Source organism: Aricia agestis, chromosome 10, assembly GCF_905147365.1.
Source record: "Aricia agestis chromosome 10, ilAriAges1.1, whole genome shotgun sequence".
Lineage (NCBI taxonomy): Eukaryota > Metazoa > Arthropoda > Insecta > Lepidoptera > Lycaenidae > Aricia > Aricia agestis.
In genome coordinates this window covers 2648454-2673461 of record NC_056415.1, presented here as the reverse complement: position 1 = coordinate 2673461, position 25008 = coordinate 2648454, and the positions used below count along the sequence as shown (strand labels likewise).

The 25008-nt window shown below is 37.2% G+C and overlaps 1 protein-coding gene across 3 annotated transcripts in view; it reads left to right on the top strand.

The window, feature by feature from the left end:
* The first annotated feature begins 17887 nt into the window (after nucleotides 1-17887).
* LOC121730852 (DNA N6-methyl adenine demethylase) overlaps nucleotides 17888-25008 on the top strand; it is a 130330-nt gene continuing 123209 nt past the window's right edge. For 2 of the 3 annotated variants that reach the window (XM_042120046.1, XM_042120044.1), the window contains exon 1: nucleotides 17888-18028. The gene's annotated coding sequence lies outside the window, so the exon portion shown is untranslated. The other variant, XM_042120045.1, reaches the window with a different exon arrangement.

Genomic DNA, 25008 nt, shown 5'->3' with positions numbered 1-25008 from the left:
TAAAAAAAACGAATTTCAAGAAAATCTTTATCTAAACTTACTATATTTAATTTCGAATAAGTAATAAAAATATTTTAATAAAATTAAAAAGCTCGTATGCTATAGTTAAAACTTAAAAAAATAATGTAAAAACCATGTGACGTGTGTGTAAACTATTTTGATACATTGTACAATTTTTAAATAAAATAAGTACCAATAAATGCGCTCTTCCTTTACGTCAATCTAAAATTACCCGGCATAGTTTACCTTATTAGTACTGGCCCTCTAGCCAAGACGTTTTCTTTAATCATTATCGCTTCTTTAAAGAATTGCCAATCAAAACGTAATCCGTAAGTAATTTGCATTTAATATCTACCGAATTATGGTGAGCATAGATCCAAGCATAATAATTGTAATCAATACTAATATTTTAATTGCGAAAGTGTTACCTCTTCACGCCCAAACCGTTGAACCGATTTTGCCCAGGTATGGAGATACAATACGTGGGAGAGCCATACTTCGGCACGAATGGGCCGGCTCGACCGGAGAAATACCACGTTCTCACAGAAAACCGGCGTGAAACAGCGCTTGCGCTGTGTTTCGCCGAGTGAGTGGGTTTACCGGAGGCCCAATCCCCTAAAAGGGCCCATTCACGGCAGGACTGCACGGCAGGACTGCACGGCAGTCCTGCAGTGAATGGGCCTCACTGATTGGTTCACACTCGGTGTTACCGGCCGGAACCTATTCCTTTCCTTTCCCTACCCTCCCCTATTCTCTTCCCTTCCCTACCCTCCCCTATTACCCTATTCCCTCTTAAAAGGCCGGCAACGTACTTGCAGTTTTTCTGATACTATGAGTGTCCATGTACTTTTTAGCCCGGAAATATGTACGGTTCCCGCGCGATACACGTGAATTGGCGCACCGCGCAACGGGGTTGCGGACGTCATCTAGTTAGTACAGTGCTCCCAAACTGATAATGCGTATAGAAATTTTGACAATTTTTCGGCATCGGTCGTATTTCCCGAGCGTCGGAAGACGTCGCTGCAAGCGCTGTTTTAAACTTATCTTTAAGAAAAACAGCGCTTTGCAGCGACGTAGAGGCGTCTGACGCTGCTTGGACGTTACCATGGTAACGCCGCGATGGCTTCCCGGTGAGTTAAGCACTTATTGACGGACCGGCGACAGCGGAATGTTAATTACATCTATTTCCTTTGAACAAGGTGCAGAATGCAAGTGCATTGTTTGGGGCTCTTACGTTTCATAGATTCGGGTGTTTTCGTGATTACGACAATGAGCGAAGATTCCCATGCGCATTATTAATTTGGGAGTACTGTACAAAATATTTATCAAGAGAAATAATTTACGAAGCGATAGAAAACCATTTAATTAATGATTCAGGCTTTCTCGTCATAATCCCACGCACTTTTCTCGGAACGTCTAGTTTTCCGGCTTTTCCGGTGTGACTCAAAATGGAAATATTGGAATGACGCCAGATACAGACGTGTCGTGACTCGTGAATCTAGTACATAATATTATAATATGATATACTTATTTAACTCCGTGTTTTCTTCTTATAGTATTTCTATTATATCTGATCTGGATTTATTAATAGGCCGTATAGGCTTCGGCCTAGGGGCGGCAGCGTCCTAGGGGGTGGAAAATTTCATAAAGTGACTTACACTCATAAAAATATCACTGCGCCGTATCATACTATCTAACTACTAAAGAATGCTAATAGAAAAGACGCCAAGTAAAATCTCAGTGAAAATGTAGTTACTGCTCATGCTAGTTATTCAGGGACTGAGTCTTATTAGAAGCAGACTTAGAAATAGCCTAAAAAATTGATTAGAATATTTAAAAGTTGCCCACAAGTTTGTTGCACCGAAATTCTTCTTTCCGAAAAAAAAATCGCGTAAGAACTGACTTCATACCAAAGGGTATTTGTGGAACTTTTAAGTGTGTATGTGAGAGAGAACCAGTCAAATGTTACATAGTATATAATATCGGTTTGTAAAAAATTTAGTAATTACACATGTGTAATTACTAATTACTAAATTTTTTACACACCGATTAGACGTAAGAAAAATGCAATGAATTGATGGAAGCAATGAGCATTTTCCTTATTATATCCAATCAACAGCGAATATCTTACAACGTGAAAGTAAATCATGAATATGGAATAACGTTTTCAATATAATTTTCCTCCGATATCACAATCCGCGGGCCCAGGAGGGTGACTCGCCACATCTGCGGGCGCCCCGGGCTCCGGGCCTACCTTAACAAATTATCCCTTACCCGTCTAATACAGCCTTATTTACGAATTACGACTTACGAGCTACCTTAAGACGAAGTGAAGCCTTTTATTTAAAAAAGTAAAATTCGAAATTTTAATTTTCCATTTTCAACCATTTAATATGGCATCGAAGAAAATGGTCGTCTAATTATTACCATTCGAATTTCGAACATGAAGGAATATTTTAAGGCAAAATATTTTTCATCCCCATTTAATATCTTAAATGTAATCCTTAATGTAATGTAAAAACTTTTAACACCAGTAGCATTCGACGAGAAAAATCGGCCAGCATATTTGCACATTTAGAACATTAAGATAATGCCCCGACACTCGAAGCGAGCGCCGAAACTCGCGCTTTTAAAATAAAAATCCAGGCAAAAAGTCGTTCAACACGCGTAAAAGTAAAGAGGAAGCGGGGAAAAAATCAATGCCTCGCGTTTTATGTTCTGTGCGTGTGACAGATCCGTCGTCATGGCGACCGCGAGGGCGAAGGTGCCGAGCGAGAAGGTCTCAAGTCGCGAAGAGCTAGGAAAATGAAGTTTGTGCGTTGCGCGCAAAGTTTACGCTTGCACTTGTATTTCACTTATGCTTTTATAGCTCCGATGCGTTACGGTGCGTCGTGCGAGCGAGACGGCGAATGGGGTAAGGGAGCCGGTAATCGATATTACGCACTTTTGTAGCAATGAAATTGGCGCGGTGCGATGCAAGAACGTGGTTTGCACGTTGCAACCTTTTTTATTTTTGATAACGTTCCGTTTCACGCGCGTATTCTTTTATTGCTTCGTTCTCAATTGATATATTTCGTAATCGATGTTTTCCACCCTTATCGTTTTATTTTTTTAATGTTTCATGACATCAACCCCTTTGATACTTAGGCCTTATAGACCTGGATCCCAGAAGGATAAGACATAACTTACTCTCTCATGGATGAAACAATAGCTTCAGAAGATCCAGGGCGACAATGCTATGACAAGTTGCTCATTCCAGCATTATACCTTTACTATACTATGCACGTCTTGTAAAACCTTAAAAGCAAGTTTTGATTTACGTAACTAAAAACTTTTAATGCATATACTGTTAAATACCACATATTTTATAAGATATATAACAGTGTAAATGGCGGAAATATTCATTATCTAAACAAGATCTTCGTCATTTTTCGTTCATGTCTACTTTAGCTCTATATTTCGCGCAATATTTTTTTAACTTCACTTTAACTATAAGTATTATAGTAAAATCCCCCATCCAGGACTCTATATAATTGCATCGCGATTGTCTCTTCGAGATTTCGTAGAACCATTAAGGGGTCTATTCAAAATCACTCGCATTTGTACGACACGAGTACAAACCAGGTTTCTAGAAATCGTTAAGAAAATTTCTATTGCTCGCGTTTTCACGGAAATATTGCTAATACGAAGCATTATTGGACATTTGCTATTAAAAAAAATAGGTTGCCCTTCGGACACTCAAGTAATAATCGGCCAAGTGCGAATTGGACTCGCGCCCCCCCTACATATTAATTTTATTTTGCTTTTAGTATTTGTTATTATAGCGGCACCAGTAATACACAAATCACAATCTGTGAAAATTTCAGAAGTCTAGCTATAGCGGTGCTTGAGTTACAGCCTGGAGACAGACAAACAGACGATGTATGCACATCGAAGTCTCAGTAATAGAGTTCCGCTTTTACCGTTTGGGTACGGAGCCCTAAAAACGAAACAGCAGCAATTTTCGCCACCGAGTCGAGGTCGAGGAAACGATTTCCTCTCCTTCGCCGTGCCAGCGGTAGGTACTTCTGTCTTAACTCTAACATCAGTCGTCACACGAGTTTAACATTTTTAATTTTTATCCATTTCAAAATATGAGTACACTGCACTGAAGTTCTAAATTTAAAAAAATATTATAATAATACTAGAAGACGTCTGCAACTCCGTCCAGAAATTCGAGTATCGCACGGGGACCGTACCTATTTCCGCGACAAAAACAGTCCTAATATGTCCTTTCCCGTTCTTTAAAATATCAAATCCATACTTCCATACTTATACTATATACTATACTATATACTAATACACTAATAATATTATAAATGCGAAAGTGTGTCTGTCTGTCTGTTACCTCTTCACGCCCAAACCGCTGAACCGATTGGCATATCCAATGGCATGGAGGTACTTTAAGTCCCGGGAAGGGACGTAGTATACTTTTGGTCCTAGAAAAATGTTCGGTTCCCGCACGATAAACGAGTTTCGGCGCAACGGAGTTGCGGGCGTCATCTAGTTTAATCTAAATCGATTCCATCGTTTAAACGTGTAGCGGAAACAGATAAATAAACAGACCCACTTTCGCACTTATAATAAGTGACTTCTAATATTTTTCAGTAGTATATATAAGGTTGGGTTGCACCAGAGGCGTGGTTAAAGTTAAAATTAAGGTTAAAGTTATGGTTATAGTTAAGGCTAAATTTAACTTTAACTTTAACCTTAACTTTGACCGGAGAAATTGACAGATGACAGCTGGTCCAACAAGGTTATAAATGAATGTGGGCGGGGGCGCTGCTGGTAAAGGAGAACTGTCAAAAATGGCGTTTTTTATGATGACAGCGTTAGTTCCTTTTTTGCCACGTGCATTTAAAGCCTTGTCGATCTCTATGGTTGTGGTTAAATATGGCTTCTTGATGGCGTCCATTTTTAAGTTAACCAAAGATTTGACATTTTGCATTGTAGTTAAAGTTACATTTATAGTTAAAGTTGGTGGTGGTTGGTGCAACCCAACCTAAAATTAGTACAAATGGAGTGAAATATGATGAGTCACGTTGGGGAGTGTCGCGCACTCGAGCGATGCCGTACGATGCAGTTTCGGCAATTCCCAGAAACCAATTCACAATGTTTGTGATAATTGCTCGTCATTATGAGATAACGGAAACGGAACTTGCATGTTGCAAAGAAAATTGGATTATTACACGAATGTCACCCAAACAAATTAAAAATGAAAACAAATTAAGATATTAAAATAATTTTAATTTTCTTAATAAAAGGTTAAAATAAGTAGGTACAAAAAATATATTTTTTTAAATTATTAATTTGCTCTTTCTTTTCATTTTAATGATTCGTTTTTAGGGTTCCGTACCCAAAGGGAAAAAACGGGACCCTATTACTAAGACTTCGATGTCTGTCTGTCCGTCTGTCTGTCTTCAGGCTGTATCTCAAGAACGGCTATAGCTAGATTTCTGAAATTTTAACACATTGTGTATTTGTTGCCGCTATAATAACAAATACTAAAATAAATACAAAAAAAAACACATTTTTTACCCATTTTTGCTCTATAGGTACTGGTACGGAACTCTTCATGCGCGAGTCCAACTCGCACTTGGCTGATTTTATTTACCAATTATTACAGCTAAAGCCCCAATTTCACCAACGTCTGTTAGTGCTAACAGCTTGTTAAAATGTCAAGTCTTCTCTTTCATTCATAAGAAAAACGAAAGAGGTAACATGATACTAATTCGAGCGTTAACTTAAACAGTCGTTGGTGAAATTGGGGCTTAAGGACCATTTTGTGTTAAATGCTTCCAAGCTTTAAGATAGACATTCAAAATATTATGATTTTGTTCGTCCTATGAGGCCTAAAAGATAATTTACGTCTAACGTATACAGTGTGTAACAACACAAATTATACAGGATAATACATAGGTAACTGTTATCATGTAAATACTGTTAGTACACAAGACTCGATGTCAAAAAATTCACCTGTAGGTAGGCAGGGTTTTCACCTGCCTACTAAATAAAAATTAAAATATTTATTATGCTGAGTTATCTAACATTTTAGTGTAATTTTTAGCTAAAGCATAACTTATTACATTTTTGTCTAGATGGATATGCCCACCGAAATTTAAATTAGACATTTATGTCTTAATGGGAATTAAGCATTTCAGATAAGTATCTAGTGGCTGTTTAAATTTTAAAAACTTGAATTAAAATTATTTTATTGTATTAAATTCATAAAAATATTATAAGGTTATACACTCTAGCAGACTAGCAAGGATGTTTTGGGGATATGAAAGCGAAGCCGCTGGGCGCTGGTATCGTTGATTGACACTAAATGGCAGCATCAGACCGAATTTTGCCCACGTGACAAAATATTCTTGTAGAATTATATCTAACATTCAGTGCATCATGTCACTTAACCTTTTTAATTTACCACAGTGACTTTCGTTTTTTGACCACCATATATAATTAGCAAAGCGATTATTTATTTTTTTTTTATTTATTTATTAAAGTTAATTAAAACGGGTTACCCCAATTACAATAATTAACTACAATCTTGACTTAAAATTAAAACTTAAAATTAATTATGACATTGTTACAATACATAAACAAATTAGATTAAATAGTAATAGAAGAAACCCTTTCGTACTTACTTTCACAAAATCCTACACATGCTCTCTTCACATCCAACCACTTATCAACAAACACATCACATTCAGGATTAGCCGACAGAAGGGCGTTGAGCAAGTTTAGTGCTCGGTACAGCGGGGACTCAGCTCTCGCGACAGTCCGAGATGTCGGCAGTGCGAATAATTTTGGCCGACGGCTAGGACGGTGCTTTAGATAGTTGTCAGGCACAGCGATAGATTAGGCGAATTGAAATATGTCATTAACAATTACCACCCTCGCTTGTGAAAGTGCCTTCATTTGTGTAAGTGGGTAGATAGACATTTAAAAAAGAAATTTTCCGTATTTACAAAAAATTATGAAAACATACCAGCCCCCTTAGACAAAGTATCTTTCGTTAAAAACGATGACGAAATTCGTTATTTTTAAATTCGTTATTATATTGACATAAGTCATCGCTAAATGACATTTCGCTTTCGAAGCCTAATGTATATATAATCCTATACATTTTGATTACGAATTTTTCGTTTTTACACATTTTTGATCGTTAATAATAATTAATAAATTAAAATAATAATTACCTATTCTCAATCTATTATTTCAGAATTTAACATTTGTTGAATAATTGTCCGTTCATATAACACATTAACATTAAACTTTACAACTAATGGACGACATGAAACATAATTATAACGAGTCGTTAATGATAGTACTTTATGTAGCACGTTAACACATATTCGGCGTTTAACTCGGGGCAGGTGATAGCCGCGGGCGGTGACATTGGGCCTACAGCGGTTCAGTGCTAATCGTTCGTCAAAATAGCCTTCTCTTTCTGAAATATGTAAAATGAGAGAGACATGATGATACGTAATAAATTTTTCTTCTAGCCCAAGTGGACCTTAGGGTTGAATAATCAATTCTAAGGTTCAATTCAACTTGAATATTCAGTATGGACATCCATACTTCTATAATAATCTATACTAATATTGTAAATTTGAAAGTGTGCCTGTCTCTCTCTTCGCGCTTAAACCGCTGCACCGATTTTGATGAAATTTGGTATGCAGACACTTTGAGTTCCGGGATAGGCCATGGGATAGTTTTTATCTCGGAAAAATGTACGGTTCCTGCGCGATTAACGAATTTCGGAGTTGCGGGCGTCATCTAGTACTCTACTAACGCAAAACATAGAGTTTTTGTATGTTTGTTCATTTGCAACTAATGTACGTTTCAAATCAGCGCCGGCCGCCGACAGTGCTACTGCAGCTGTCTGTCGGCGCTGAGATAGAGAAGACTAGAAGATAGTTGGACGCTGTTAAGCATTCGTGCACTAACCCACAAGAAAAATTACGTATCGAGTTATGAATGCAGTTATGTTCTGGAGATGATTTAGAACAAGACTGTATTCAAAATTTAACAACAAAGAAAATGGTAGGCTAGGGACACAGCGACCAGTTATAGATAAAGATATATTATAATATATAAACGGGCTTTGACCCACCACACATTTCCACCACTGTATCTCCTGTGTTGCCAGGATCGACAGCGGTATCCAACCACGAAAACCCTTCGATATGATCTCAGGGAGCCCGAGGGACATGCTAAAGCTGTCTTGGGACCCGCAACGAATTTAATCAGAAGAAGATAGGAGGAGTAGGAAGTATACAGTTTTCCCTCCCCATAAAAAGCGGGAGACAGCATAAAGTTGCAATGACCCAAAGTCAAAGAACTAAAGGGAAAGCACCACGGGAATAATAATTAATGTTAATTATGACTATTAAGCTAGATCTAAGTTAATGTTGGAATTTGTTGTGTTACACTGTTTCCAGTAATAATTATGACAAAAACGTTTAAAGGCATGGAAGTTCCTTGCGCTGTCCACGCGATCATCGTAATATTATAATATAGTACCTGGATGACCGAGCTTTGCTCGGTATAGCAAACACTCATTGACTTCGTGTTACTTAACAACGCTATCTGCTGGAATAGCTTTAGCTGTTGTTGTATCGTTAAAGTAATTAGTTGCTCACAAAATAGTATTATTAATTGCCAATAGATCAGAAAGAGTCATATTTTTTAGTTTATCGATAAAACACGAATAAAAAGACATTTTCTAAAAATGATTCCTAGCTAGATCGATTTTTCGCCCCTGAAACCCCCTATATAAAAAAATTCATGAAAATCGTTGGACCCGATTCCGAGATTCCAATATATATATATATATATATATATATATATATATATATATATTGGAATCTCGGGATCGGGTTTCAGGGGCGAAAAATCGATCTAGCTAGGAATCATTTTTAGAAAATGTCATTTTATTCGTGTTTTATTGAATACCGAGCAAAGGTCGGTCAAACAGCTAGTATAAAACTTAAAGGTGACTGACTGACATGGTGATCTATCAACGCACAGCCCAAACCACTGGACCGATCGGGCTGAAATTTGGCATGTAGGTAGATGTTATGACATAGGCATCCGCTAAGAAAGGATTTTGATTTCACCTACAAGGGGTTAAAATAGGGGATGAAAATTTGTATATAATAATACTTCTTAACGCGAGCGAAGCCGCGGGCAAAAGCTCGTATAAATATAACTAGTCGGTCCCAAAGTTCTGTCACAGGCACATAATTTTTAAAATTCGCACATGATTTTATGAAAATATGATTGCATCCTCTTTTTGAATAAGTATTTGAATATTATTTTAAAGCAAAAAATAATAATAACCGCGCTTTTTCACGGTGGAGTGGACGTTAAAAGAAAACCGAATAGCTATTTTAGCGATGCATCGCTGTGGGCACACGCCGAGTACCATTTTCAAGTTGCTCAAAAAATTGAGGTTATGTTTGTGTATTGTACTTTTGAAAGGTACAATGAAGTCTTCAGTGTTGAGGACAAGAAAAGAACTGACCGGCCACGCTCCGCAAGAACATCAACAGCGGTCAAAGCTATCAAGGCCCGCATAGTAAGAAATCCAGTTCGAAAACAAAAGTTGATGTCGTTGCAGATGGGTGTCACTAGAAAAACAGTAAAAAAGGTTTTAAATAAAGACCTTTGTCTGCAAGCATCCAAAAAAAAATAGTAGGCACTTACTTAGTAATCGTTTAAAAGCAATAAGGCTTAAAAGATCCCGGGAGTTGTTAAAGCGGTACGCGAAAAACCGACACCGTGATATCCTCATTACGGACGAAAAAAAATTCAATATTGAAGGGAAGTACAACAAACAAAATGATAGAGTGTACGCTAAGAGCTCTGAAGAAGCAGTAAAAAAAGTTCTGCAGACCGTGTAATATGGCCATCATCTTGACCGTGTAATATGGTCTGGTTGGGAGTGTCCTATTACGGCCCAATTGAGGTTCATTGTTGTGAAAAAGGGGTCAAAACCAGTGCAAAAGTGTACCAAGATACGGTTTTGGATAAGCTTGTCAAAGACCTGCCCACCACGCTATTTTCCGGACATCAATTCATGTTCCAGCAGGACTCTGCGCCGGCACACAAGGCCAAGAGCACTCAATCCTGTAGGCCTACTACGAAACTGTTTTGAGACTCAAACAATCGGACGAGAATGCCGCGTCCTGCTCTAACAACGTCATTTCACGTTTGTTAGAGTAGGAGGTGGCATTCTCGTCCGATTGTTTGAGTCTCAAAACAGTTTCATGGTACAAGCCCTGGTTTGAGCGTCAAAACATCGACTTCATTAGACACGAGGATTGGGCGTCCTCCAACCCGGACCTTAATGCTTTGGACTATAAAATTTAGCAGGTCTTAGAGGGGAAGGTCTGTAATAAACCCCATAAAAATTTGGAGACCCTGAAGGCATCGTTACGAAAAGTAGTCGCTGAAATCGACTTGAATATGGTGCGTGCTGCGATAGATGACTGGCCGCGGCGATTGAGGGCCTGTGTTCAAAATAAGAGTGGACATTTTGAATAATTTTAGGTTTTTCTGATTCCTTATTCCTTATTCCTTATATCATGTACTTTAAATTGATATATAATTCATCAAAATCTGATAAGGACTTTTGTTATTATCATTATTTTAATTTATGACAGAACTTTGGGACCGACTATGTATATTCAAGAATTGCTCATTTAAAGATATAATATAAGTTATTATTTACACAAAAATAAATGCCTTTCGACATGCTTACCGCACGGGAAGCTAAATAGTGGCGTTAGTTGAGCTGCAAGCCAACATGTTTTCTTAAGAGGGAACTTAAATGAATAAACTATTGCCATCACGCTTCACCCTTCGCCGGCACGTGTATTGTGATACAGGCAGATACAGTAAATCAAGGTAACGTAGTCCTCTTATCCTCCTTCAATTTTTTAAATATCTTCAGGAAGAGTGAGTCTATGGCTCGACGTTTTTTTTTTTTATCTTAAAGATCTTTCAAAGTTTTATGGTCAGTGGATTAACGGAGTACGGGGCATTTACTAGGTGACGCCCGTAACTCCGTTGTACCATAACTCTTGCACAACGGAGTAACCGCGCGGGATTCGGGAACCGTACATTTTCCCGAGACAAAAAGTATCCTATGACCAGTGGTGTAAATATAGGGCTGGCAAAATGCCACGGGCCCCCGACCCAAATGGGCAGAAATTTTTAAGTACATAATATTATTGTTTATTATAAACGTGACGATTTTTACTGATACAGCCCCATTCATTTGCCACAGGCCCCGGATCTTATAATTACGCCACCGTCTATGTCCTTCTTCGGGACTGTTAAGAATATGTTATGGAGTTATCCATGCCAAATTTCAGCAAAATCTGTTCAGCAGTTTAGGCGTTAAGAGGTAACAGACAGACACACTTTCGCACTTATTATATTATTAGTAATATCAGTAATTAGTATATTAGTATGATAATATTATAAATACGAAAGTGAATATTGAAGGAGTTAATAATAAATATTGAACCGACAATAATTTTATTTATATCGTTTTTTCAATTACAATATATTATTATACATATAAAACAATGATGTTAAAAATAACTTGCACGTGATATTTTATAAATATTCATGCGAGATTTAGATTTAAGCATGATTAATAATCGGCATGTTGATTTCGATACGTTTCCCAATTCCGTCTCAGAAACGAATAAAACGTTAATTTACGAATCCGAGATTGGGAATTTTTGCACCCTACAACACAACAGTACCTCGTACCGCCCATATTTTTCTTATTCAGAGCGCTTTTTAACGTTTTCAACGTGTTTTCATTTTTAACTAGTAAACCGTATTTCACAGCTGATTGCACTCTGACACCCACGTGTTGCCTGAATCTGCCACTCGCCGCGCCACTAGAGATATCCAACAGGCCTATACGTTTGTATGGAAAAACAGTGTTAGCGTTTCCTCTTATTCCACTTCATTTTAGAAGTGCCGATCAAAATGTAGATATGGTATTGACTTAACAGCATTAAGCATCGAACGCTGATGTCAATTTCAAAAATGTTTATCCTCGATTCTATAAAGAAACGACAAAGAAAACGCTAAAGGGCCAGAGCAGCTAGCCAAGGCGTTTTATTTATCGCTTCTTTATTGAATCTCCGATCAAAATGTATGGAAATGACAAATGACATAATATGGCCCTAGAACAAATTTTCTTTTTAATGACTATCAAGCAAATTTTTTGTGAATAGCTTCATTTGATAAGACAAACAACATTTTTATATTTTGCAATAAATCTTGAAAGTGGTAGCTAACAGATGATCATCTCAAAGTATGAAATTCTTTCTAACAGAGATAGAAAGAATTTCATACTTTGAGATGATGGTCGTAAATTTTTGTAATTTTTGATTTTACGTATATATGAGTCTGGGATACCTACTTGAATTAAATGATTATTATTTTTTTTATATAAAATGTAGACAAAACCTATTCGTAGTACGTACATACAAAGATTCATTAAAATCGGTTGAGCCGTTTTGGAGGAGTTCCCGCACAAACACTGTGACACGAGAGTTTTATATATTAGATTGCCTTATTACAGTAGCATTATATAATATTTAAACATGAGCTTAAACAAACAACAAGCCTTGTTGAAGCAATTTAGTCCCATTACAAGTAATTGTGGTCTCAGTGGTTAGGAGCTAGCCATTACCGAAACCACATGTAGAAGGTGATTTTAAATATCATGGGTGAGACACAGTCTGAAAAATTGCCTGACTATACAACCGTGAATTTTCAAGATGGGTTTTTTTGAAGGCGACTGTCTTAAAGGTAAGCTAGTAGTTTACTTCTAAGTTGAAATCTTTGCCCGTTTCCTTTGTGTTGTCTAAAAACTGCATTCAATAATTCAGTAAAATAAATACGTAGTGTGTGATAGATTTACGTATGGAACTTACGATATTCATGCTTCTATTATATAATACCTTAGGGACAGAAAGACAAAATATATTACTTCATCTTGCCACGAATATAGTTGTGTCTATCATTCTTCTTTTCGTTCACTCCTAAGGGGGCGACTAACACTAAAGTGTCTATTTTATAATTTATTTTTATACTTGAAAATAAGCCCAGAATTGATTCATTTAATAAAATTAGATACTACATTATATTTCCGAGAATTCGATCTGAGCAAAAAAAAACACGATATCTTAAAATTTTCTCGATAGAAAAAAATCACAAAGATGCATCTAAATTTCACGAATTTTTCATTTATTGCCATAACCGTCCATTGAACTATGTTAATATTTTAACACATTGTATAAAATTCTATCATTGAGAGATCGACCAAGCGGATTTTTAAAATGTTGTATATTTATCCAGTTATTGAGAAAAAACTAATTTGGCGATGAATCCGCGTCGTTCTTTTTCACCTGGCATATGAAAGACGGGCGTGAGTGTGAAGAGAGAAGGACGATGTTTGATTTTTGGGGTTAGTCGCCCTCTTAAAGCCATAAAGCGAATCTGATGATACATTTGTTATGAAAAATGTTGGGTTCCAAGTGTAAGATAGTTTTATAATCACGAAAGAAAAATGTAAGGTTCTAGCTTTGGTGTTACGAAGCTCTGCAACTCGCTATCGAACTTTGACTGTACTTTACAAGTAGGTAAGTAAGTCTTTATTTCCAAGAAATGGCATTATTATAATATTTTTTTTCAAAAAACACTGTCGGTATAAGCTACTATACTACTGTAGGTAAAAGACATTAAATTGTAATTTAACCCAGCCTAATCAGTCTTAATTTAGTACATGGGTTTGGGATAATAGGGAAGGACAACGCATCATTGGGGTAATATCAGGGGTAGTCAACAGGTTGAAAATGATCGTACAAGCATCTATATTATACAGGTACAGTTTGACCATCCTACTGCTAGCGTACTAAAATATGCTATTTAGGGAGATCGCAGACGGCACACTTTTTGTGTGATCGAGTCTGCGGCGCACATACAGTAACAGTACAGTACATTATTTATTTTAACGGCAAGCTGTTACAATTCTAAAACATTATAAAAGTTTATAAAATTAGGAAGGATTTCCTTTAGACAGTCGTGTAACGTGTTGTAATAGCGGGTAATATTACTGTGTCCTCACCGAACATCTGCCGTAGGCCATTCTATTCAGATTTTTTGTAACGAATTTCACACAAAATGGCGGCCACCTTGATGACGTCATTGTATTCAAGGATATTATTATAACCACACTAGATGTCCCGCGCGGCTTCGCCCGCGTATATTAGGAATTTTACAGAAACCGTACATTTTCCCATAAAAAATATTTCCCCCGTTTTTCCCAGATTTTCCTGAGTTTCTACAGTCGTATTAGTCTTAGCGTGATAATATAATATAGCCTATAGTCTCACTCGATAAATGATCTATCTAACACTGAGATAAGTTTTTAAATCGGACCTGTAGTTCCTGAGATTGACGCGTTCAAGCAAACATACTCTTCAGGTTTATAATATTAGGTAGGTATAGATTTTTGATTATCGCTTGACAAACTCGAGTCTCGATCTAAAAGACTATTAAATGGTATAATATGGTAGTGATGATGAAGATGATGATTATGACGAATGTAATTTGCATAGTAGTATATGCTTTCTGTTCTTAAAACAACGCCGAAACTCCCAAACTTGTATGTCTCTCAGCACCTTCCGAACCACGGTATACCAGGTATACCTCGGTGCAAAATCTTACTTGTTGGTAGCATATGCTTAAAATACTTCTCACGAAACCGAAGTCACCACATGTTTCCCTATAAGTTTTGAGGAGTTCCCTCGATTACTTATGGATCCTTCATCAGATCACCACTTTTGTGAATATAATACCAAATTGAGATGATACCCTATATACCAAAAGAAAAATTTTGAAAATCGGTTTACAAACGGCGGAGTAATCGTTGAATATAAGAAAACGAACATAACACCTCCGCCATTTTGAAAGTCGGTTAAAATTGTAGCCTATGTGTTATTCTGATGTATAAGCTATATTATTGTAAAGTTTCATTAAAATCCGTTCAGTAGTTTTTGCGTGAAAGAGTAACAAACATCCATACATCCACACATCCATACATCCAAACAAACTTTCGCCTTTATAATATTAGTAGGATTTATATTTTAAACTTATGAAGTTTTAAAATGTAGATATTATTCTGTTCTATGATATTTTTTTATTTAAGTACATACGTAGTTTCTTTGATGCACTATTAGCTTTGAAGATAGATGATATAGACATATTCTTGAATGAAAATGTATTATTTTGTTGCTATCGGATCTGTAGTTCCTGAGATAAGCGCGTTCAAGCAAACATACTCTTCAGGTTTATAATATTATAAGTATAGATTTTTTTTTTATTATCGCTTGACAAACTCGAGTCTCGATCTAAAAGACTATGAAAAGTACCAATAACAGGCTCATAATCATGGGACGATGCATGGTATAATATGGTAGTGATGATGATGATGATGAATGTAATTTGTAGGGAATGTTATTATTCGACAAATTTACTATTTGAATAATTCGAATATTTTACAAAAGTTTTCAAATAATTAGAATATTATTCGAATAATTCAAAAATTTTGAAAAATGCTGAAAACTCTGAATAAAAATAACAAAAAGCTTCGTACAACGATGTACAATCTATTTTGTTAATACTATGAAGTAAGCAATTCTTATTTTTACTTTTATCAACATAAATCTGTGTAAATGACATAGTAATTTTTATTGTTAAACACTTTAAAAATGTATATTTTAAGGTTACAGCTAGGCAATAAAAGAAAGGCTGTAAAGTGTAAACCGTTTTCGATCGTAGCACCTTTTACTTTTCTCATGCTTAGTCCTGCTAGGCAGCAGTTGAAATTAAATAATAATATGAATTATGATATTTAACGTAATGATATCTGTTCATCAATACTAAGTATTACTAAGCCAGCTCACCCGTCTTTTTGATATTTTCAATCCACGTTCACCTGGTTCACCTAGTCGGCTTCACCTGTGTCAACGTGGCTCGAAATTATAAAAAAGGGCCACTAGAAAACAAACACCACAACAAAGAAAAAAATTGAAAAAAAAAAAAAAAAAACAGGGGGAGGGTGAAACAATCCTAGAGCTGGTGACTTTAGTAACTTGAAGTTTGATAACGCCCATATCATGATATTAAGGAGCCATCGACATTTTTTGATACAGTACTAAATGTTTCAATTTTATTATCAGTCGAGGACTGCCGCGGTAAAGCTATTGAATAGCAAATTTTCATCAACTTGTCGAATCATACATATCGCGAGCTTCAAGCCAGAAGGGCGTATAAAAAATGATCTTTTGTATTTTAACTACATATTTTAAAACTCTCAATATTGCACTTACATCTATTGCCTTCTTAAAAATCGAGTTTGTTTTATATATACCCTTCTGGCGTAACACCTCGATCGTGGGAATCGCAGTTCAGTCGTTATGCGACAGCCGGGTGCCGCTTAGGGATTGAAAGCCCGCTATACAGTGTGTAACAAAAACTAGTGATAATACTTTAGGGTGTGTACATGTTCCTTGTAGAGAGTTCACTGTGAAAGTAGCAGCTCTGAAAGACTAACATTTTTTTTCACTTTTGTATGGGCAAGGGCCCGAGCGTCATGAGTTTCCCCATACAAAAGTGAAAAAAAATTTTGGTCTTTCAGCGCTGCTACTTTCACAGTGAACTCTCTACAAGGAACATGTACACACCCTAAAGTATTATCACTTGTTTTTGTTACACCCTGTATATAGTTATCACGGTAGACAAAAAATTTGAGAAAGCTTGAAAGAAGTCAATGGATACAGATCGTAAGCGACCATTACTGACGATACTGAAATCCATGACTGAAAGGAGTTTATATCTTCACTTGCATGTCTTTAGGCAAAATAACGTCTGAAACATAGTCAACGGCGACGATGAATGGTCGTATACGTAGGTCACACTGAAAGTTTTGCGTAACTTAGAAAAACGACGTCTTATAACCAAAATATTATGTTTATTGCTTTTCAAAGTACTCTCCTTTACATTCTAAACATTTTTTATGCGATCGAACCATTTTTTTAAACAGGAGGACCACAGATCTGAAGGCATGTTTTCTACTTGCTGATTGAACGCTATCACTGCCTCTTCGGAGTTTTTTTTTTTACTTTGCTGCTTGCTAACGATTCTCACCGAGTAATTACGAGAAAAAAGCTTTCAATCACGCTCGAAGTGGACACTCGTCTTGTGAACACAATCGCAGGTCTCTTAGATGCTCATCAGCCTCATTGTGAACGATTAGATAATGAACTGGGTGAAGGGGATCAGCAAGTGCGGCCACGAGGGGACACCAGATATAGGTGAATATGCACTGGGGTGAGCTGAGCCCTCGCACCACCTCACCTAGCGCGAAACAATCGCAACACCAACCTGTCGCCTGATGGGGATCACCCCTGCAAAATGAAAGATTACCGCGTAAACAACTCCGGACGAATATTTGGACGATCGTGCGCATATTTTCGGCGAGATGCGCCCGAAACGTAGCCGCCGGAGGCCCCAACGGTCGCGATCGATAAACAAACGCGAAAGCTCGAAGTAAACAGATCGAAAGCACCGAATCGAATCCCGCCAAATGCAGCGACAGCTGTGCGTAGCTCGTAGCGCGTAGCTGTAGAGGCGGCGCCACCGGGCTATTATTATTATTTGTAAACAACGTGCGGGCGCGGGGCGTCACGTGACCACGCGGGATTGGCCGCGCGCCGCGTACCGCCGCCAGTCCTCCGCCGCACGCCGCACAGTACGGACGCGCCGCCGCCGCGCGAAACACGATCGCGAACTTCGCTACCCTTTTTTGTTTATTTTCGCGCGCGTCCTTCGTCGTCGAAGCGGCGAGACGAAGAAAAAAAGGAGGCGCGGATGGAAGCGACCAGAGGTACCGCGCTTGCCGAAGTTTTGTGTTAGTTGTGCGAGTGCTAAACTTGTGGAAGCTTCTGGTTTTTTGTGGATGTTTAGTTACAGCGGGCGCTGGAGCGTGAAGCTCCGTCCGCGAGCTTCCGCTGGAGCTTTCGTTGTGCAACTTTTGCAAATCGATCCATGTTTTCCTGCTGTGGTGGTAGACCCCGTAGAATTAACCGTCGTGGAGTAAGACGTACTTTAGAATAAGTTAGCGTTAACAGCGGAATTCCTTAGAAGAAGTAAAAAGTTTTGCTTGCATTCTTTGTAGTTTTGTGTATTGGTTTGTAAACTTTACAAGAATGTTTGATCAATTCCTTTAATGTATACTTATTACCTACAATGTTAAAATAATATTGATATAGATTGTAGACAGTAGATATTTTCAGGATACACAGAACAGAATCGCAAACTTGCATCCTTTGTGAACTCTACATTGACAATCATGCGTCATTCTTTATTCCTTTTTCCAAGCTTTGACTGTAAATTCATTAGTCAAAACCACAAATGTATGGCAATTCGTGGCAATTTCTGTTCGAATCGCCATAAATTAGTATGTGAACTGTACAATTGTGGAGCACGGGCATGGGGTGACGTCGCAAATTCGCCATGACGCATCGCGTTCGTGTATGGTGTTAATGAAATTTTACCCCACTGGTGGGAACGCAGCCGATTATGTATTGATGCGATAATCCCAAACAGTACTTTTGTGGGGATACTTTGGAACTCTTATAAGAATGATGTTGTAGGTTGTATCCGTTTTAAGAAACAGAACTGTTACCTACATGGATGGTTATTACTTATTAGTTATGTTTGTTTTATATTTTTATTTGGAAGTTTTGTTTATGGGACGATTTTTCATACAGCTTTTAAACATATTGACGATTGATTGAAAATGTTGTTGTTCTCTTTTGTTCGATGTCGATCCCATGATGCAACATGATGGGGTATTATTTATTAGCTATGTCCACACTTTGCGCTTTCGTCCTCAATTTTCGTCATCTTCTTTCATTCAACTTTCGTTTTGGCGCATTCAATAATTGAATGCGTCAACAAACGCAACGCCAACATTGTCATTTTTGTTTTTGGATACGATCAGAAGGCATGCGTCGCGGGCATGCCTCATGTTCGCTGTTGACTGCGCTTTAACGTATGCCCTTGACAAACAGAAAAAAGGCACAGTGTGGACAAAGCTATTATGTAACAATATTTTCTTCTTTCTTCAAATAGTGCTTAGTCAATTACCTTAGTAAGCTTTTTTTGTAAAATTGTAACTTCAGTAAGCTTGTTTCACTATCGCCAGATTAAAGACAAAATAGCTTATCTAAAAGTTTTGTTGCTGTTTTCTGAGTGATAGAAACAAAGCTACTGAAGTAGCTATTTGGTTATTATGAGACATAACTTTACGGCTTCAAAGTTGCTAGGATTTCCTAAATTTTTTTCTTTCTTCAAGCATTTTTAATCAGGACTTTGAAAATACTTTTTACCTCTACGTTTTCTAAATAAAATAGTTATTTTTAAAAGTACGCATTAAAAGTCTTCAATGAAAAGTAGCCCTTACTTTAAAGAAAAAGAATTAAATGATAGAAGTCATACCGTAACAAAGATATTTATGTATTGAACACAATATGAAATATCTGAAAAGGTCAGTCAATACACCTTGAATTTGTAATTGTGGGTATATTCAATTTTGTATCACTATTATACGTATTCGTATATTTATATTTTATAAAAGCATTGAATTGTTGTAGAAATGTACAAGAGATTCATCCAAGAACATTGAATAATAAGTTTGATTAAAGATTATTCTTAGGATACAATGTAATATAGATATGAGCTTATTAAATAGAAAAGAGAGAAATACGTCCATTGACCTATCTCTGGTTGTCTCTTTCACTCACACACGAAAATGTCATTCAAACCACACTTTCTGTAAGCCGGATACCAATACTTCATGCGTGTATGACAGAGACAAGCAGCTAATGGTCGATGGACGAATTTCTGTCTATCCTGTGAATTAAATTTTACCTCTGCTAAAAGTGGAGAACCATAAATTGTAATTATAACCTAGCAAATTACATGTAGGTATTTAATCTACAGATTAAAATATATATAAACTAATACCTATATAAAATGTAGGAGTTTCTCAGCACAAAACATAACGATTCATCTAAAAAACAGAGAATTTATAACACCTATACTAAATACAGGTCCTATATTGTGCAGTCGAGTAAATACAAAGTAGATTAGAGTTTTTTTTTTTTTTATGAAATAAGGGGGCAAACGAGAAAACGGGTCACCTGATGGTGGAAAGCAACTTCCGTCGCCCATGGACACTCGCAGCATCAGAAGAGCTGCAAGTGCGTTGCCGGCCTTTTAAGAGGGAATAATAGGGGAGGGTAGGGAAGGGAAGGGAATAGTTGAGGGTAAGGAAGGGAATAGGGTAGGGGTTAGGGGATTGGGCCTCCGGTAAACTCACTCACTCGGCGCAACACAGCGCAAGCGCTGTTTCAGGCCGGTTTTCTGTGAGAACGTGGTATTTATCCGGTCGAGCCGGCCCATTCGTGCCGAAGCATGGCTCCCCCACGTATTCGTAGAGTCGAGTAAATATTAGGTATGTGTAGTATGTACTTCTTTGCAGTTGCGATAACAACTATAAAGAATTATATACTTTGCATTTACTCCAAATTTGCAATCTTGAAATAAGATTTTGTATATTATTTAATGTATCTGCAATGTAACTAAACAAATAAAATCACAAATAAAACATACTTTAGCAGTTATTGCAGTAACTGCAGCAGCCCAATTGAGACAGATAGAGCTAACATACGCCAATGAGCCTCAATAACACGAAGACGGTCGGTCCCACGGATTAATTCGATATAATACGCCTTCCTCCCGTGGATGCGATAATGGGGAGTCAAGTTCAGTGAGGCCAATGAAAACAAATAAACAAATTGGCCAATTTCGCTCCGCCGCGGCCGCTCATAGTCACAGATTGTGCAACGCTTCCTTTTTTACGATACGTTTCCTTCTTGTTGCTCTGGATTTTGATGTCGGTTGGAAACGTGAAACATCAATTTTGATAGTATAATTAACATTAATAGGAAGTTCTGCTGAAATGGTTATTAGGTGATTTGTTAGATGTTACCGTACAGCTACTTCTTTTAAGAAGAATGTATGATTCAGTCAGTTTTGTTATTTTAGATTGCTCATACTGTTTTAGTTAAAAAAAATGTGAGCTTTTTCCCTAGATAGTAAGATAGTAGACGAATAAAAACTAAACAGTAAAGGTAAATGTAAGGAAAATTGCGTGAGAATTTATATTAAATTTTACTCAAAATTTCAATATTTCTCAAGAAAGTAAATTTTAATGTCTTATCCTGTAAGCCCCCAAATATCAAACTCTACATTTTAATACTGTATTATTGCGTGTCGCCAATAATATTTGGGATAATCCCCATTTATTGCTTCGAAGCAAACTTTGCTATTCATACTCTATATTTTCTTCTTCAAACATCAAGTTTTGTAATTGTAGAGACGTAGAGAACATTTTATTTTGTGTCTAGCCGGTGAATGCTCGGTCATAACGTCTCTACCATTGTACTTTACTCTATAATTCTATATTTAAAAGCAATGTCCGTACTCTCAAATAATTGCTAGCCAATTATCCTAATGTATTAACTTGTGCTTTTGAATTTGGAATTGCATGATTTGATTTTATTTGCACTTTATACAGACTGTTATATTAGTCTATCTCCATTTATGTTTCAACCATTTCATAACTTTGATTTAAAAATATAGAAACTATTGTCAAGACTTCATAAACTTCGTTTCTAACGTAACTTTAATTTCGAGAGGAAAACAATAGTAAATCATACGAAATCATACATGTGTGACTTCCTTCGAGCAATCTTTCATAGCTCTGAGGTGCAACACAAAAAACGCACAATTTCCGATGTCGTATCCGATAGTGGAGAAAGATGTACGCACAAAAAATCCTCACTAAACTCCCAGCAAACAATACTCTACAATGAAATCCGACGCGCATAATAACTGCACCCTTATTCCTTGCGTAGTAAGGTTCGAACTTCAAAGTAATTCTTTTCAAAGTTTTCGGTGTCGTGGTATATGTATTAATGCATAAGAAAAAGTGGTAGTGTGGGAAAGATTATTATAAAAAAGTTCACATCTGTGTCTCTATTGAGCGGGATTTGAGCTCAATGGGATGGGCCGGTAACTCTATCTCGAGAGCCTCCTTATCATACTTTGAGGTTAACTGCCTTTGTTTTGTTTGAAGGTAGTAAATTAATATTATATGTTTAATATGGTAGAGCAAAAGAGTACGTAGTTTTCAAAAAACACCTAAAAAATTTACTCCGATCTTAATAGAAAGTTAAACATTTTCAATAAATAATTTAAATCTTACAAAGATAGACCCAATAATATACAAACTAGGGGTAAGCCGGAGAGATTATACTAAATGTGACAGTACTAAAGACTTGTTGAAAAGTCGAAAATTTGAAACAACATAAGGACGACAGTCGATATCTAACCATCATAATATTATTTTCTATTCCACAAAAAAGCCTCCAATCGTTTTGATACTGAACTAAACTTTATATTAACGTTATAATAAAGGTGTCTTCATGTTATAGAGCTATTGCGCCGCCGACAGTGCAATCATGTCCTGAACTCCTGACGCACGTATCCTGTGTTATTACTTGATGCCAGTGCAGCCAACATTCACAATTTTTTTTTAAATTCTCTATAATATGTATTTATGTATGACAACAGTTTAGTTTTCGTTCATTGGAATTGTAACAACAATTTGTTTGAACTTTGTCTTTATGAGAGTCAAAAATGATAATGATTAAAATCGAAGATTAGGTCCCAATAAGCTAATAGAATAAAATCTACTTACTTTTTTATTAGTTCATCAATCATCGGAAGTTTATTTTTTTAGTTTTGAACATGCTTTGAAATTGTGGTACAAATTTTCATAAAATTTTGCATAGACTTTATGGTAGACTACGATACGACGAACGTAAGCTATATTTTAACGCCTCCGTGGAGTAGTGGTATAGAGCGCGGCTCTTGACTCGGAGGTCGTGGGTTCGATTCCCGCGTTGGAAACATGTTATTTCCAAGTTTGGTTAGGACAATGCAGGCTGATCACCTGATTGTCTGAAAAGTAAGATGATCCATGCGTCGGATGGGCATGTAAAAAGTCGGTCCTGCGCCTGATCTCTCGCCAGTCGTGTCGGTCGTCCGTCCCACTGGGTTATGAGAGTAAAGGAATAGAGAGTGCTCTTGTGTACTGCGCACATACTTGGGCACTATAAAATTACTCCTGCGTAGCTGGCCTGGTTTCAATGAAACCGGCCACCGTCACCGAAACCGGTGTGGGAGCTATTATTATTATTATTATTATTATTATATTTTAATGTAAAAAAGATTCCAGAAGACATTTCCTTTTGCAATCGTCGCAGGCAACATTAGTTATCTTAGTATAGATTAAGCAATAATATAGTAGTCGCAACACCATTAATAATACAGGATAACTTAGACCTTGTATCGATAAGTAGATATCGATGTTATCAAGGTATGATCTGTGTAACGGAGATATCGGCTTCCGGCGCAGGCGCAACTATTATGCCGGATGTCACTTTGTTACTTTTACTCTACTTTTTGTTACCGTAATTTGATATAGTGACAATAAAGCCTAGGTACGTATGTAAAGGTATTTAAATGTAGGAAGCTTTTGTATACTAAATACAAATGATGCCTGATTATATGTATAAAAAATAACCTTAAAATGTTGTAGAGATCAAAATGACGATTGAGCTTAAAGCTGCCGATGTATTTAGTTATGAAGTCGTCAGTTATGAAGACATAATAAGACAATCTCCGTCGCGATCCGAGTTCAGGATTCGAAGATTCCTAAACGTCATCTAAACATGCCCGCCGGAGCGCGCCAGGACAAAAAAGCGACAACATCCGATGCTAAAAATAAGCCATATAATTACAGCGCAAAGCTGAAAACGCAATGCTTTCGCTGCAGCGGTTGTACGGTTGCCCTTGACAACCGAGACCCAGATACTATCGCGTTCCTCACTCACACGGCTGCACGCACACTGACCCACCCCCGTCCGCACGCGCACGGACACGCGCAGCGGCGAATATTCACGCACGCACACAACCGCGCCGCTGCGTTCCGTTCCGAGCTTTTTAATCTTTTTTTTTTTCGTGGAGCGTTCTTTGTGCGTGCCTACAAAGAGTTTCGCGTTGTGATTACTAGTCGGAGCATTTTGATCGCACTTTTGAGACTCGATGACGCAATGCTCGAATGAGCCTCTAGGAACTGAGTACGGAATGCGAAGGAAAAACCATTGTATACTTCCATTCCATTCCATTCAAAAGAATTCTGTAGGTATCAAGATTTAGATTAAATACTAAGGTGTATGCCTCTTTTGCTTCCTTTCCTTTAAAAGCCAGCATAATGAGCACATTTAACAAACATAACTCAAGATAATGAAGTGCAAGTATAATGATGCACAAACTTCTCCGGCTAACGCGCTCAAGTGGCGTAACTTGTACATGTGAAGTTTGTACCTCGGGAATTTGTACCCCAGGAGTTTGTACCTCGGTAACTTTGTACCTCCCCCAGGAGCTCTAGAGCAAAAATGCCGACTCGGTGTTGCAATTTCCTCTTTACAAGACAAACAAAATTATTTCTTTTGATGTAGAACTCCCATGCAGGGGTTGTGAGAGGGATTCGCTTTTGTTTCGGTGTATCAATAAAGTATTTCTAAGCTTATTAGTTCCGATTGATAGCACCGTTTAAAAATAAAGTAAGAGTTTTGTATTTTTTAATATCGATGTGTAAACAGTTTGCTTAATTCTCGGAGACCGCACAATTTCGGGGATAAAAACTCAACTAAACAGGATATAGAATCT